This window comes from Myotis yumanensis, unplaced genomic scaffold, assembly GCF_028538775.1.
Source record: "Myotis yumanensis isolate MYYU_CA2020_CCGP unplaced genomic scaffold, mMyoYum1.0.hap1 SCAF_2, whole genome shotgun sequence".
NCBI lineage: Eukaryota > Metazoa > Chordata > Mammalia > Chiroptera > Vespertilionidae > Myotis > Myotis yumanensis.
In genome coordinates this window covers 95,954,317-95,969,363 of record NW_027223753.1, presented here as the reverse complement: position 1 = coordinate 95,969,363, position 15,047 = coordinate 95,954,317, and the positions used below count along the sequence as shown (strand labels likewise).

Sequence of the window (15,047 nt, the reverse complement as noted above, 5' to 3'; positions counted from 1 at the left end):
AATTCATGCTTTTTTTCTAATGTATATGGCCTCTCCCACTAGGCTATAGACAAGGTCGGAAACCACAAATTATTTTTAAGAGCAACCAACTAATACATCTCATGTTTTTTCTTCAATTCAAAACTTTCACCTTTGTCTTCAAATATACAAAAAGTTGTGCCTAGGAAACTATCTATATGTATAAAACCCTAATATGCAAATAGACTGAACAGCAAAACAACCGAACAACCAGTCTCTATAACCTGTGCTGACCACCAGGGGGCAAGTACGGAACATGGCAGGCATCAACAGCAGGTGGCAGAGCGCAGAACATGGCAGGCATCGACTGCGGCGGGATGGTGGAGCAGGTGAGTGGAGGTTACTAAATATTCTTTGCTCCCATGCACCATGGTTCCACCGGGTGCTCGCATCTGCAGCCAGCACTGGAGCCACTGCTCGCACCTGCTGCTGGTGCCCAGTGCTGGTCCTGATTGCTCGGGACCATCAGCAGGTGCAAGTGGCGGCTGCTGGCCCCAATTGCCCCCTGAGGGCTCTCCACCTCAACCTGCTCCTGAGGGGTGACCGGGACAGCAGCCACCCCTCGCACCTGCTGCTGGTGCCGGCCCCTTTTGTTCCATGCTGTCAGTGGGTACAAGTGATGGCTGTGGGAGTGGGGCTGCTGGTGGAGCGGGGTTGTCTCCAGACAGGGGATCGGGGCTGCAGTGTGAGGGGCCAAACTGGGGTGCCAAGGATGGGCCGAGACCCGCCCCTGTGCCCACCACAGCCTTATGGCCCACAGGTCCTTTCAAGGTGCACTAATTCATGCACTGGGCCCCTAGTATTTCTATATAAGTAAACTTCTTTGGTAATTGAAAAGCATGATAAAAATGAATTTAAAGGTCTTACTCTGGTACCACACAGCAGCTGAGGAAGACAGGGGCATTCATTGTCCTTCTGCATTATGTTCCCAATGTTCCTGCACGGAACAGAAAATGTTCAAGTGTTTGGTGTGGAGCTGAATAGAGGCATCAATAACTTGCTAGAGATGCATTGCCTGTTGAAGGTACTTTAAGACTGCCTGAAAACCTGATAGCACCTGTCCTTTATAATGACCACAGAGTGTGAAGGGAAGATTGTGGGGCTTTGGCATCAGACAAATCTTTCAGTGGTCTCTTCACAGCCATCACTTTCCAGCTGAATGACCTTATTCAAAGCACTCAACCTCTTTACACCTTGTTTTCTCCATCTTTTAAATGGGAACACTAATACCTAACTCAAAGAGCTATGAGGATTAAATTAGATAATGAATATAAGTTCCAAATACAGTGCCTGACTCATAGTTGGCACCCAAAATAGGCGGTATTGTTTTTATTAAATAGGTATATTGGTCTTTCAGGTACAAGAAAAGGAGTGAATGGCAAAGTACTAAGTGGGAAAAAGTTGGTAAGTCCATTGTCACCCAAAGATGATGAAGAATGGGGCTGGGCACCAACAAAGTAACATGGTATTTATGCATGCTGATTTCCCTCTTCTGCAAGCTGTGAAAGCTGGTTGCCTTAGAGAATGAGTAGTTATTAGCCACCAGTAAAAATAAGCACACTACTGAGAATTTATAGGAAAATGCATTTAATTAAGTGCCATCTGAGCCACCCACACTGTGAACAAGGATTCTGGCAACAAAGGGGTTATTATAGCCAAGTTCCTGCCAAATCTTATTTTCCTAAGTCAGTGTAGTGTGTGTGTGTGTGTGTGTGTGTGTGTATGTGTGTGTGTGTGTGTGTGTGTGTGTTTCTTTTCTGACAGAGGCCTGAACAAAGAGTTCCAAGTGGAGTGAGAAAGCCTGATCACCACAGACCAAAAATCTGCCAAAGTCCAAAGACTGGGAAAAGCTTTAAAAATATTTTCCCTGATAGGAGGAAGGGAGTGGGTACCACAGGCAAATTTAAAGTAGAAAATAATAGTGATTAAACCTTTGGGTGAATTCTTTGAGGATGCCAATTAGGTTTATTCATCTTTGAATGTGCCTCCAGTGTGGGGCCTTTGCAAAGTACAAGGTTGTCACTAAGTGCTGGTGGGACTGGATTAGACCGATCACTAGAAAAGACATTAGGTACCCCGTAACATAAACAACCATAACCAATCTAATAAGCACCTGTATGTTTCAGTCACTGTTAAGCACTTCACATCTATTACAAATTTTAATCTTTGCAACCACCCTATGACAACTTTATTTCACCCCAATTTTTAGGTGCAGAAACCCAGTCTTAGAAAAGCAAAAGAGTTTGCTTGTTATCATAGCTCTATCAGTAACAGAGCTGCCTCAAACAAGGTTGTCTGAATTCAAAGGTCATATGTTACCACTCACTGAGAAAACGGGGCCAAGTTCCAAAAAGTCCACTTTTACATGAATAGGTAACTAAAAAAAATCAATGTATAAGATTAAGCCTGGTCAATAGGGCAATACCAGCCAATATGAGAATAGAGGTCAAGAAACTCAGAAAGATATTTGTCCTGTGTTGGGCAATCACAGGACAGTCTATGTAACAAAAAACTTCAGTGTCATGGGATTAAAAGTAAAAACATTCCAAAAAGTCCATGAGGGCCACGTGTTTAACTCAGCCCCATATTTCCACTAGAGGGGCAGAGTTTACATCTATATCGTTTTACAGCCTCTTGCTTTCTTCTTAGCTTGTAGAAAAACCTGCATGTGCAAGTTGCAATTATAAATTAAAAAATTTTCAGCTGTGACTGGTTTGGCTCAGTGGATAGAGCATCGGCCTGTGGACTGAAAGGTCCCAGGTTCGATTCCAGTCAAGGGCATGTACCTTGGTTGCGGGCACATCCCCAATGGGAGGTGTGCAGGAGGCAGCTGATTGATGTTTCTCATCGATGTTTCTAACTCTCTATCCCTCTCCCTTCCTCTCTGTAAAAAAATCAATAAAATATATTAAATGAAAAACTTTTCAAGTAATTGTCAAATTTTCTTCTAGATGTCAGATGTAATGACAAAGAGACACAATGATAGAGGTCTTGTTTTCATAACTTATACAAATAGAAAATAATGGAATAGAGATATCCAAAGTACTTAAGTACCAGATACAAGTGTAAATTTATCCCACAGGCATGACCTGTCTCCACCACCATCTAGATCTATCATCTATAAACTGAAGACCCCTATATCACTCATAAATATCTCTCCTGAGCTACAACTCCATATGTCCAGTTAGCTCCCAGGCAACTACAGTTATATGTCACAAGCAGTTCAAATCATGGTCTAAATATGTTCTTTCTTTAGTACCCTCTATTCCAGTGAATAGCCCAGGTATTCTCACAGTCATTAGAGCTAGAGACCCAAGGGCCATCTTTGACTCCTCTCTCTCTTTCTCCCTTGACATCCAAGCAGCCACCAAGTTCTGCCAGTTTCATCTCTGTGTATTTCTTGATTTCATTTCTCTCTCTCTTTCCATTCCCAGTGCTATTCTTTGTTCAGCTTATTTTCTTACCTGAAATAAACCAAGCTTCCCTGTCATTCTCCCTGTAGTATTGCTCTCACATAACCCATTCTTCCCTGCATCCAGAGTGATCTTTATAAAATTTAATCTGGTCCTATCATCTCATTAGCAAAGAGTTTTAACTTTTTCTCTAGACACTTCTGTAAAATATCCAAACACTCTCACATGCCATGCAATATTCTTTGTGATCTTTCACCTTCTTATCACTCCTTGCTTGAATCTTAACATTTCTACTTTGCCCTACTATAATCTAATCAAAGCAAATTCTATACCTTATTTCAAATTGTTGTACTCTTATCTCTATCAGTTTTCTAAACGTTGACCTTTTAGAAACAAACAAATAAACAAAACATTGAAATTCTTTCATTTCTTTCTTACTCATTGCCTGCTAACCCCTTTCTACTCTTTTTTTTTTAAATATATTTTTATTGATTTTTTACAGAGCGGAAGGGAGAGAGATAGAGAGTCAGAAACATCGATGAGAGAGAAACATCGACCAGCTGCCTCCTGCACATCTCCCACTGGGGATGTGCCCGCAACCCAGGTACATGCCCTTGACCGGAATCGAACCCGGGACCCTTCAGTCCGCAGGCCGACGCTCTATCCACTGAGCCAAACCAGTTTTGGCACCCCTTTCTACTCTTATCTCTGGTAACATTTCTTCCAGAAAGTTTGGTCTTAACATCCATCTTTGGTCCTATCATGGTACCCTGTGTTCTGTCATGGTACTTATCTAATTGGGTTATGATAATCTTCCCAACTATGGTGTAACCTTCTAAACAACAGGAATCTATTAAAAATAATAAGTGGTCAATAAAAGTTTGTGGTCATAACATTTTCTCTGCATTTTGAATTTGTTCAACCAATTTCTTGAAATCATTTTAATGAATTAGAATTGCTAGGGCTAATGATATTCAAAGTTTATGTTTTGATTCAAAACTAGCTTGCCCAATTGTAGATGCTCCTCATCAATCTGTCTTTCAGTGTTTATTTATGAGAGTTTAAACTGCACAACGCTGTTCAAAACTGAAAAACATTAGATGTCACTGTTTTTATTCTGAGTGTGATATTGCAAAAAAATGATTCTCCTATCACTGTTCAGGACAATCATCATATGTGCTTAATCCTTAATCATCATTTGTATTATTTCATGTTCTTTTTTCCAGTTTCCTTGGATTATAATGCTTCCGTTGCTGGTTTCTAAGAGCTTGTTTATGACTAAAGATGTTAATTATTTCTCATGCATTGCAAATGAAATACCATGTTTTTTTGTTACTATTTTACTGTAGTGTTTTACTTTTTGGTTGTACCAAAGTTGTATATTAAATATAATCATGTTCTGCTTTAAAAAAACTTAAGTTAGAAATACAAGAGAAAAATTTCTTTTCAGACACATTTTAGCAACTATGAAACAGATGATTTAATATATTTTCAGGATTTAAGACTTCAACAGAGAAATGACAAGAATAAAGAGAATCCTGATTTCAAAGATTTAAATAAAATAAAATTAGACATACAGATGGCCAATAAACATGTGAAAAGTTGCTCAACATCACTAATAATCAGAAAAATGCAAACCAAAAGCACAGTGATGTACCACCTCACACCTGTGAGAATGGCTGTCATCAATAAATCAACAAACAAGTGTTGGCAAGAATGTGAAAAGAAGGGAACCCTCATGCACTGTTGGTGAGAATGCAAACTGATGTAACCACTGTGGAAAACAGTGTGAAGGTTTCACAAAATATTAAAAATGACACTTCCTTGTGAATCATCAATTCCACTTCTAGAAATATATCCAAAGAAACCCAAAACACTAATTTGAAAGAATATATGCACCTCCATGTTCATTACAACATTATTTACAATAGCCAAGATATGGAAGCAGCCCAAATGCCCATCAATGTATGAGTTGAGGGAGAGGGGGAGCTGTGGTATATATACACAAGGGAATACTAGTTGGCCATAAAAAATGAAATCTTACATTTTGGGACAGCATGGATGGACCTAGAAGATATTATACTAAGTGAAATAAATCAGACATCTAAAGACAAATACTATATGATTTTACTTATATGTGTAATCTAAAGAACAAAATTAATAAACAAACAAAATAAAAACAATACAGAGAATAGATGGTTGACAGAGGGGCAGGGGTTAGATGAATGGGATGAAAAAGGTGAAGGGCTTAAAAAGTACAAATTAGCAGTTGCAGAATCATCACAGAGATGTAAATTACAGCATAAAGAATATAGTTAATAATATCATGATAACAATGTACAGGGAGGGATAAAAGTGGGTTTAGTTGTGAGTATGTGAAAAACAGTTTATTCTTGTATTATTATTAATTCGTTGTTGTATTATTTTCCATGTGAACAATTGTAAATCTATTTTTGCTCCACCATTTATGGGACCAGGTGAGTACTTAAAATGTCAGGGGGAACACTTTGTAAAGTATATGCTTGTGTCACAACTATGCTGTATACCTGAAACTAATACAAAATAATATTGAATGTAAACTGTAATTGAAAGAAAAGAAATACAAAATAAAAGAAAGATCAAAATTTAAGTATTTAATTTCCTAAAGATACAAATGGATTCATTAGCTGATAGGTAGATGATTCATTGGTTGGTTGATTAACTGTTAAATAGATAATAAGTAGGTGATAGAAAGATAGATGATAGCTAGATGAATAGATTAATTGATAGAAAGATAATAATTAGAAAGATAGATGATAGATAATAGATAGATGGATGGATAGACAGACAGAGAGATAATTAGATGACACATAGAAAAGGAGGGGAGCAGAGTGGGGAGAAGGAGGTAAAAAAGGAAGGAGCTCAGTGATTGGAGTGTCGGCCCACAGACTGAGGGGTCGCAGGTTGGATTCCCAGTCATAGGTGCGTACCTGGATTTCAGGTTTGATCCCTGGCTCTGGTCGGGGTGTGTGCAAGAGGCAGCTAATCAATATTTCTCTCTCTTTTGCTCACCACCAAGTTTCTGTCACTACTGTAAGCACAGAACCATGTGCTGGACCTCAATGTGGCTGCAGATTATGTCACCAACATCTTGGAGGGGATTGACCTGATTGAAAAAAGTAAAAAAACAGCATCCAATGGAAAGGTGTGGGTGCTGACTGTCACACTAAGAAGTCCTAGAGAGATTCATTTAAAACTTTAAAAAAAACAATTGTTTTAACGCCTCTTTAAGCTTGACTTCTTTATTTTATTTTATTTTTTATTGCTTAAAGTATTACAAAGAGTATTACATATGTCTCCTTTTTTTTCTCCCCTTAACCTTCCCCTGGCCTCCCCTACCCTCAAGTGTCTTGTGTCCATTGGTTATGCTTATATGCATATATACAAGTCCTTCGGTTGATCCCTTACCACCCCACCCCCACCCCCCGCCCACCAACCCTCCCCGGACTTCCCGCTGTGGTTTGACAGTCTAGTCAAGCTCTTAAATCTGAGTCTGAGGACCTAGAACTGAAGGAATAACAACTTGATCAGCAGAACTAGTAGCTGCAGCAAAGCATCAAAAATGGGATGGATGACTCCATTAATAAGAGGTTTGCTATGTAACATGAAGACATCTGCAATTGCTTTAACAGTGACACAAGTTGGGTCATTCAGGCACCTTCTGGTACAGAACTGGAGGTCCCTAGTCCAGAAATGGGTCAGAAGGGACAAAAGAAATACCAGATCAATTAAGAGTTATTTGGGCCCCATGCCTGTGCTGCTTATAAATAAAGAGTCCAGTTCACTCAGCATGTGGTTTTTCCTGTCCCCCCACTGGACAACCTCATGTAGCCCTTCTCTTAACCCTCAACTCCTGGGACTCTGCAGAAGCCCAGTCCCCTGAATCAGAGGCCCTTGGGCAGCCAACCTCTGAAAGGGGCCAGGGCCTCCGGCACACGCTGCCACAGACTCAGCTTCAGCATTGATTAGTGTGGATATCATTAATGAGCCCATGTCTTCTGATGTGTTTCCTCTTCTGTGGTTTTCTAATGAAGGAGTGTGTGACCTTTTTGATGTCTAGATACTAAATTATTAGATTCCAAGAAAACTTAGGACTGTTATCTACCTATAACTGTGTAACATTGTAGACTTCCTAATAACCTAAGTATTTATAAAGAACACAACACAACACCTGTTTAGTTTGTGGATCCTGAAGTCTCATTTTCTATTACTTTCTCTCTTATTTCACAAAACTTCAACCATGAAAACTATATCTTACAGAAGGCAGAGAAGTATATGAGCATATTAAAGAGCCACATGGAAGATATAAAAAAACAACCTTAAATATGGGAGAGAAGTGCCTCAAAACTTGAGGTATTTCTATGATATGTAAGAGGAAAACAACAATATCCACTTGCATTATCTAAAATTATCAGACTACTTATTGTGCAAACAAGTACACTTTTGAGAGTGAAAGGAAAACAATTACCTTGGAACTGTAAGCATAAGTTGAAGCTACCGAGGGTTAATTATGACATGTGATGAGGTAAGCATTCCCTCCCAAAGCTTAGCAAGATTAAACTCAGGACAAGGAAGCACGTGGTACCTGGCCATCAAAAACAGTTGACACTATAAAATTCCTGTACTTAAAGAGATGACCTACAGCTCTTTTGGAAAACCCATCTATACAAAACCTGAAATCTGCCTGACATTAGTTTTTACTGCAGCCTGCTCCACTTTGCCCCATGACTGATTTGACTTCTCTTTACTGTGTCATGTCTGAATCTTCTATTGAGAGTCCCAAGCTCAGATTCTGTAGTCCTTCCCCTGATAAAACTTAGCTGACCAATGTTCCTGTCCCATGGCACCCTACTGTCCACTACTCAACAGGAGCTAATCTTACCAAACTCAAAGGGTTTGCCACTTGGGGTGCTCTATTAAAAAATAAGACATGGTTGGTGCAAGGTAGTTTTACTTACTTGCAACAAATAGAGGGGAGAGGGGATTCATATCCAGAGCTCTGCTTCCCAGAAGGAAGGCTAACAACCATTGCTTACATATACTATTTGGTCATTTATACATTGATTTCTTCTTTGCATTTGGCTACACTTATCAGATGAGTTCCTATTAAGTTCATCCTGTTTACATCTGATCTGCAAAACACTGCTGCATATTTTAACATTTAGCAAGAATAATATTTAGAAATAACACTTAGAATTGCCCATACCTTGCTTGAGACCCTCCTCTTCCTACTACTAAGATAAAAGATTTGTGGAGGAATGAATGAGCTCTTGGTATATATCTTAAATAAATCTAGACAGTTATATCTTAAAGTGTTACTTTTGGGAGGTAATGCCTTGGACCAGCCATTTTCAACTTTTTCATCTCATTGCACACATAAACTAATTACTAAAATTCTATTGCACACCAAAAAACTCTATATTTATAAAAGTCTAAGTGACCTTTACCACCAGTCAATCCAACGACTGGTTGACTGGTTGACCAGTTGCTATGATGACGCACTGACCACCAGGGGGCAGATGCTCAATGCAGGAGCTGCCCCCTGGTGATCAGTGCGCTCCCACAGCCAACCTCCCACAGCCAGCCAACCTCCTGCGGTTCCACCCCCCAGGCTGGCTGGCCACAATCAGCCCTGATCAACCCTGATCATTGTCCAGGCTGAGGGACCCCATCCATGCACAAATTCATGCACCGGGCCTCTAGTATATTATCATTTTTGCTGATCTGACCAAAAAGTAGGTGTAATTTTCATTTATTCACACCAGACAGTTATTTTTTTGTTGACTATTGTCATTTTTTTTTTAATTTGACAATCTAAGGGAAAAGAGGTCAGTGCCTCTGACTAAATAGTCAGGTATTGCCTGTTTTAAAAATCCTTGCGGTACACCAGTTAAAAATCGCTGCCATAGACCAGGAATAACAAGAGTGAAGATGTCAGGCCCCTTCTGAGGGCATGTGAAACTGGACTTTCAGAACAGCCCTCAAGTTGCAATTCTGATAGCTTCCTTTTGACTAAATTTTGGCAAATTCTCTGCCAGGTGGAATCCACCCATACTCTGAAAGATTTACTCAAGTGGGCCAAAATATTAATGGTTGCCAAACAAATATTACAGGATTGCGGGGCATGAGGAATAGGGAAACTGGGATAGGGAAGTTAAAACAAGGCCAAACAGTATGGGCAACTTGCAGCCAGCTTGTAACTAACAAACTATTATTTTCCCCAGCCAAGGACACTAGAGCAAATGGTTAAAAAACCTCCCTAATAAGAGCATGCAGAAAGGAAGGGGGAAAGGGGAAAGGAAAAAAGGGAAGTTTTACTCCCTAAGCAAAGAAACCAGCAGTCTTAAGGTTTGGCAAGATAAAGTTTCAGGTGCTTCTCATGAATTCTGGGAAGGCCACAATAAAGTTAAAAAAATGGGGAGGGGGGTAGTCCTTGAGAATTCATCTGTACCAAAATATTCAGCAAAGGAATTTTGAAATCTATAGACAGGAGGTTATACAATGCCTCAGACCCCCACCCAACCTGCTCTTCAGAGTAGCTGAGAGCCTGTCTGCCCTTCATTAGTCAGATGAATAGGTTTGCTCGCTTTGCTTTTTCAATAAAGGTGCATGCTTTAATAAGTTGACTTTTTACAATGTAATAAAGGTCTCTCATACACATTCATATTTATGAAAAAAACAGGATCAAGGTTGGGAACAGCCTTCTCCCACTGACTCAGGGGCCTGTCTGAGAGGTGCCTCTAACAGAAAGATGCTCTTTTGAAAGATAAGAAACAAGCCTCATGAAATCATAAAATTGCTCTGGTGAGAAATTTGGATCCAAGGGCATAGTGTGAAAAGACACTGGAAGTGTTGGTCACTAGAGTGTCTATTTCAACGAGCCTTTGTGCATGTAGATAATTAGATTATCACAGAGCCTGATTTCATGTTATGACCTGATTGAAATCCAGACCTAAACCTGTCCTGGAGCATGTGATAAACCATATGAGCCTGGGGCTCAGTTGTCACTACCTTTTCAAATACAGGCATCTTAATTAAAAAATTATAAGCTAGACTTTTGCCAAGGATTCAGATAAAATATCAAAAGGGGGAGAGGAAGGTGTCTTTCTTTCAGTTAAAGGGCAGGTCAAAGGTTTGGTAATGGGACAAAAATCACTCAGAGTGGGCTCCTGAGGTCTGGACCTAAGACTGACCAAGGGATAACCCACCCTCAGCCATGGGAACTTCCCTATTTTTGAGAGAGATTGCACCATGCTGATGACCATGTATAAAACAAGCCTCTTCCCTCCATTGCTGAAGCTTGTCTCTGAAAACAGGCCTGTCCCAGCATGTGGGGAAAAACATGCAAAGCATGTTGAGCTTAGATATGAATCTGAATGTTGTGGAAAATAGCCAAAAAAGTGGCATCTTGTCAGCCACTAATAATACTTTAGATTCCTCTGTTCCTTTCAGGTAAATGAGAAAAAGAACTCAATCTTGGCTCCCAGCAGGAAGACAATTTACACAGGAACATCTACATTCATGTAAAAAAAGTTCAGTGCCTGGTAATTGATGCAGGAAAAGAAAGTCAGATTTGTTAATGTCAAGAGTAGTCTTGGAATGACAAAATTGGTAAATGTCAACCTTGAAGTCAAGAAAAAACAATCCTCCAGCAATAATCTGATAGTGATGTGACAGTCTTCAAAATTTGGGTATTTAACATACAGATTTTTTTATAAAATGTATAATTAACACATAACGGTTGTTGATGAAGATTGGAATATTGAAAAGACAAAGAGGGGAATTTAGTTTATCTTCAGTGCTCTCATTTTTTACTTTCACTACCTGTATCTATAGGGACAACCAACAGAGGAGGTTTAATGAGAATTCTCACACAAACCTCCCTTCACCTTGGTGCCCGGAATTGGAACTTTTCAAAGATTCAGGTGTACATGCTTCTTCAGGAAGCTCAGTGAGTTCCAAACAAGATAGACCCAAGAGGTCCACACCAAACACATCATAATTAAAATTGAAGTTTAAACACAGAGAATCTTAAAAGCTGCAAGAGAAAGGCAGTTAATTGCCTACCAGGGAGCTCCGATAAAACTGTCAGATGATTTCTCAACAGAAACATTTCAGGCCAGAGGGATTGGCATGAAATATTCAAAGTGATGAAAAGCAAGGACCTAAAATCAGGACTACTTGCTTGATTAAAGCAAGATTATCACTAAAAATTGAAGAAGATATAAATAGCTTCCCAGACAAAAAGAAGCTAAAGGAGTTCATTACCATCTAAATAGTATTACAAGAAATGTTAAAAGGTCTTCTTTGATAAGGAGGAGAAGGAGAAGTAGAAGGAGGAGGAACATAGATATAAAGATTAAAATGACAGTAAATACATACCTGTCAATAATCACTTTAAATTTAAATGGCTTAAATCAAAAGACATATGGTAGTTGAATAGATAAGAAAACAATACCCATATATATGCTGTCTTCAAGAGACCCACCTTAGAATGAAAGATACACATAGACTAAAAGTAAAAGGATGGGAAAAAATATTTCATGCAAATGGGAAGGGGAAAAAAAGCTTGGGTAAAAATACTTATATATGAAAAAAAAGAGACTTTAGAACCAAGGCTATAGTAAGAGACAAATAAAAACACTAGATAATGATAAAGGGAGCAATCCAACAAGAGTCTGTAAGCCTTGTAAATATTTATTCACCCAACATAAGAGCACCTAAATCTGTAAAGCAAATCTTAATGGACATACAGGAGAGATTGACATTTTCTTTGGCCATAATGCTATGCAATCACAGGAATAAAAACTGAAAAACACACAAAGACATGGAGGCTAAATAACATCTTTCTAAACAATGAATGGGTTAACAATGAGATCAAGAAAGAAATCAAAAGATGTATTGAAACAAATGAAAATGAGAACACAACAACCCAAAATCTATGGGACATAGGGAAAGCAGTCTTAAGAGGGAAATTCATAACATTACAGGACTATTTCAAGAAAGAAGAAAAGCCCAAATAAAAAAACAAACTTTACACTTACAGGAACTTGAAAAATAACAATAAACAAAGCCCAAAGTGAGTAGAAGGAAGGACATAATAAAGATCAGAGCAGAAATAAACAAAATAAAGTTGAAAAAATCAATAGAAAAGATCATTGAAACCAAGAGCTGGTTCTTCGAAATGATAAACAAGATTCACATACCTTTAACAGAGTCATGAAGAAAAAAAGAGAGAGGACACAAATAAATAAAATCATAAATTAAAGAGGACAAGTAACAACTGACACCAAAGAAATACAAAGGATTGTATGAAAATATTACAAACAACTATATGACAACCAATTAGACAGTTGGGATGAAATGGATAAATGCCTAGAAATATACAATCTTCCAAAACTGAATCAGGAAGAATCAGAGAATCTGAATAGACAAATTACAACTAGTGAAATTAAACAGTAATCAAAAAACTCCCAAAAAACAAAAGCCCTGGACCAAATGGTTTCACAGGTGAATTTTACCAAACATTCAGAGAAGAACTAACACTTACCCTTCTCAAACTATTCCAAAAAATTCAAGAGGAGGGAAGACTCCCAAGTTCATTATATGAGGCCAGTATTATCCTAATTCCAAAACCAGATAAAGACACTACAAAGAAAGAAAATTATAGGCCAATATCTCTGATGAACACAAATGCTAAAATCCTCAACAAAATGTTAGCAAATAGAATCCAGCAATACATTAAAAACATCAAACACCATGATCAAGTGGGATTTATTTTGGGGATGCAAGGTTGGTACAATAACCATTAATCAATAAATGTGATACACCACATAAGGAAAATAAACAATAAAAACCACATGATCATATCAATAGATGCAGAAAAAGCATTTGATAAAATTCAGCCCCCGTTTATGATAAAAACTCTCAGCAAAGTGTGAATAAAGGGAATACTAGTATACCTCAATGTAATAACGGCCATATATGACAAACCCACAGCCAACATCATACTCAATGGTCAAAAACTACAAGTGTTCCCCTTAAGATAGAGAACAAGACAGGGATGCCCACTTTCACCACTCTTATTCAACATAGAACTGGAAGTCCTACCCGCAGCAATCAAACAAGAAAAATAAATAAAAGGTACCCAAATTGGAAAAGAAGAGGTAAAACTATTATTTGCAGTGACATGATACTGCCTATAGAGAACCCTAAAGATTCCACCAAAAACCTATGAGCACTGACAAATGAACTCAGTAAAGTAGCAGTATACTAAATAAATATCCAGAAATCTATTGCATTTTTATACACCAATATTGAACTATTAAAAGAGAAACTAAGAAAATAATCCTATTCACAGTTGCTTCGAAAAGAATAAAATACCTAGGAATAAATATAACCAAGGTTGTAGAAGACGTATACTCAGAAAATTATAATATGCTGAAGAAAAAAATTGAAGAAGATACACATAAGTCAGAGCATATACTGTGTTCATGATTAGAAAGAATTAGCATCATATCCATGCTACCCAAAGAAATATACAGATTCAACACAATTCCAATCAAAATACCATTGGCATATTACACAGAACCTGAAGACATATTCCAAAAATTTATATGGAACCACGAAAGACCCCAAATAACAACAAACAGTAAAGTAGGTTTCTTCTTTCTTCAGTCCCCTAATCCTTTATTTTATATCATATATTTTAATTTTATTTATTTGTTTGTTTGTTTATTTATTTATTTATTTTGTTAATCCTCACCTGAGGATATTTTTTCCATTGATTTTTAGAGACAGTGGAAGGGAGGTAGGGATGGTGAGCGAGATAGAGAGAGGTACATCTATATGAGAGAGACAAATTGATGGGTTGCCTCCCGCACCTGCCCCAACCTGGGCCAAGGGTCAAAACTGGGAGGCAATACATGCTCTTGACCAGGAATCAAACCCTGGACCCTTCAGTGCTTAGGCAGATGCTCTAACCCCAGAACAATAATGGCCAGGGCTATATATTTTAATTTTATAGTCATTGGTTTATTTAAGATTTATCTCTCTCATACTCCAGACTCCAGGAGGGCAGAAACCATATCCAATTTTTTTATCACTATATACCCAGTGCCCAGGACAGCTTTTGACACAAGGAAGGTACTCAATAAATATTTGCCAAATCAGTGACAGGAGAATAATTGCTCAATGGTGAAAGCTTTGGTAATGATGATGAGAATGAATGAATGAATGAATGAATGAATATGATCAGAGAAAAATGAGGAAAAGGAAAGATAGCCTTTTCCTCTCTTTTAAAGTGAGTAGTGGAGAAGAAAGACTTTCTGTAAGAGAGGTTTGAATGTCCTTAAAATATAAGTTGGTTACACAAGTAGATTGGATGAGAAATTGGAAAGATAATCTAGTTAGAGGGAACAACATAAGGAAAGTTAGAAGAATAAAAGAAAATGACCCGCTGGGAATCTGCAGTAGTTGGGTCTGGCAGGAAGGAAAATGTAAGAAGGTGCAGAGTAGGTGGCAGAAGCAAGATCAGGGGGAGCCTTCTGCGCCTTGGCAGGAAGTTTGGACTTCATC

The 15,047-nt window shown here is 38.3% G+C and overlaps 1 pseudogene; it reads left to right on the top strand.

Moving 5' to 3' along the window:
- The first annotated feature begins 311 nt into the window (after positions 1 to 311).
- Positions 312 to 7,530, top strand: LOC139002496 (transcription factor E2F5 pseudogene; annotated as a pseudogene).
- The last annotated feature ends 7,517 nt before the right edge of the window (positions 7,531 to 15,047 follow it).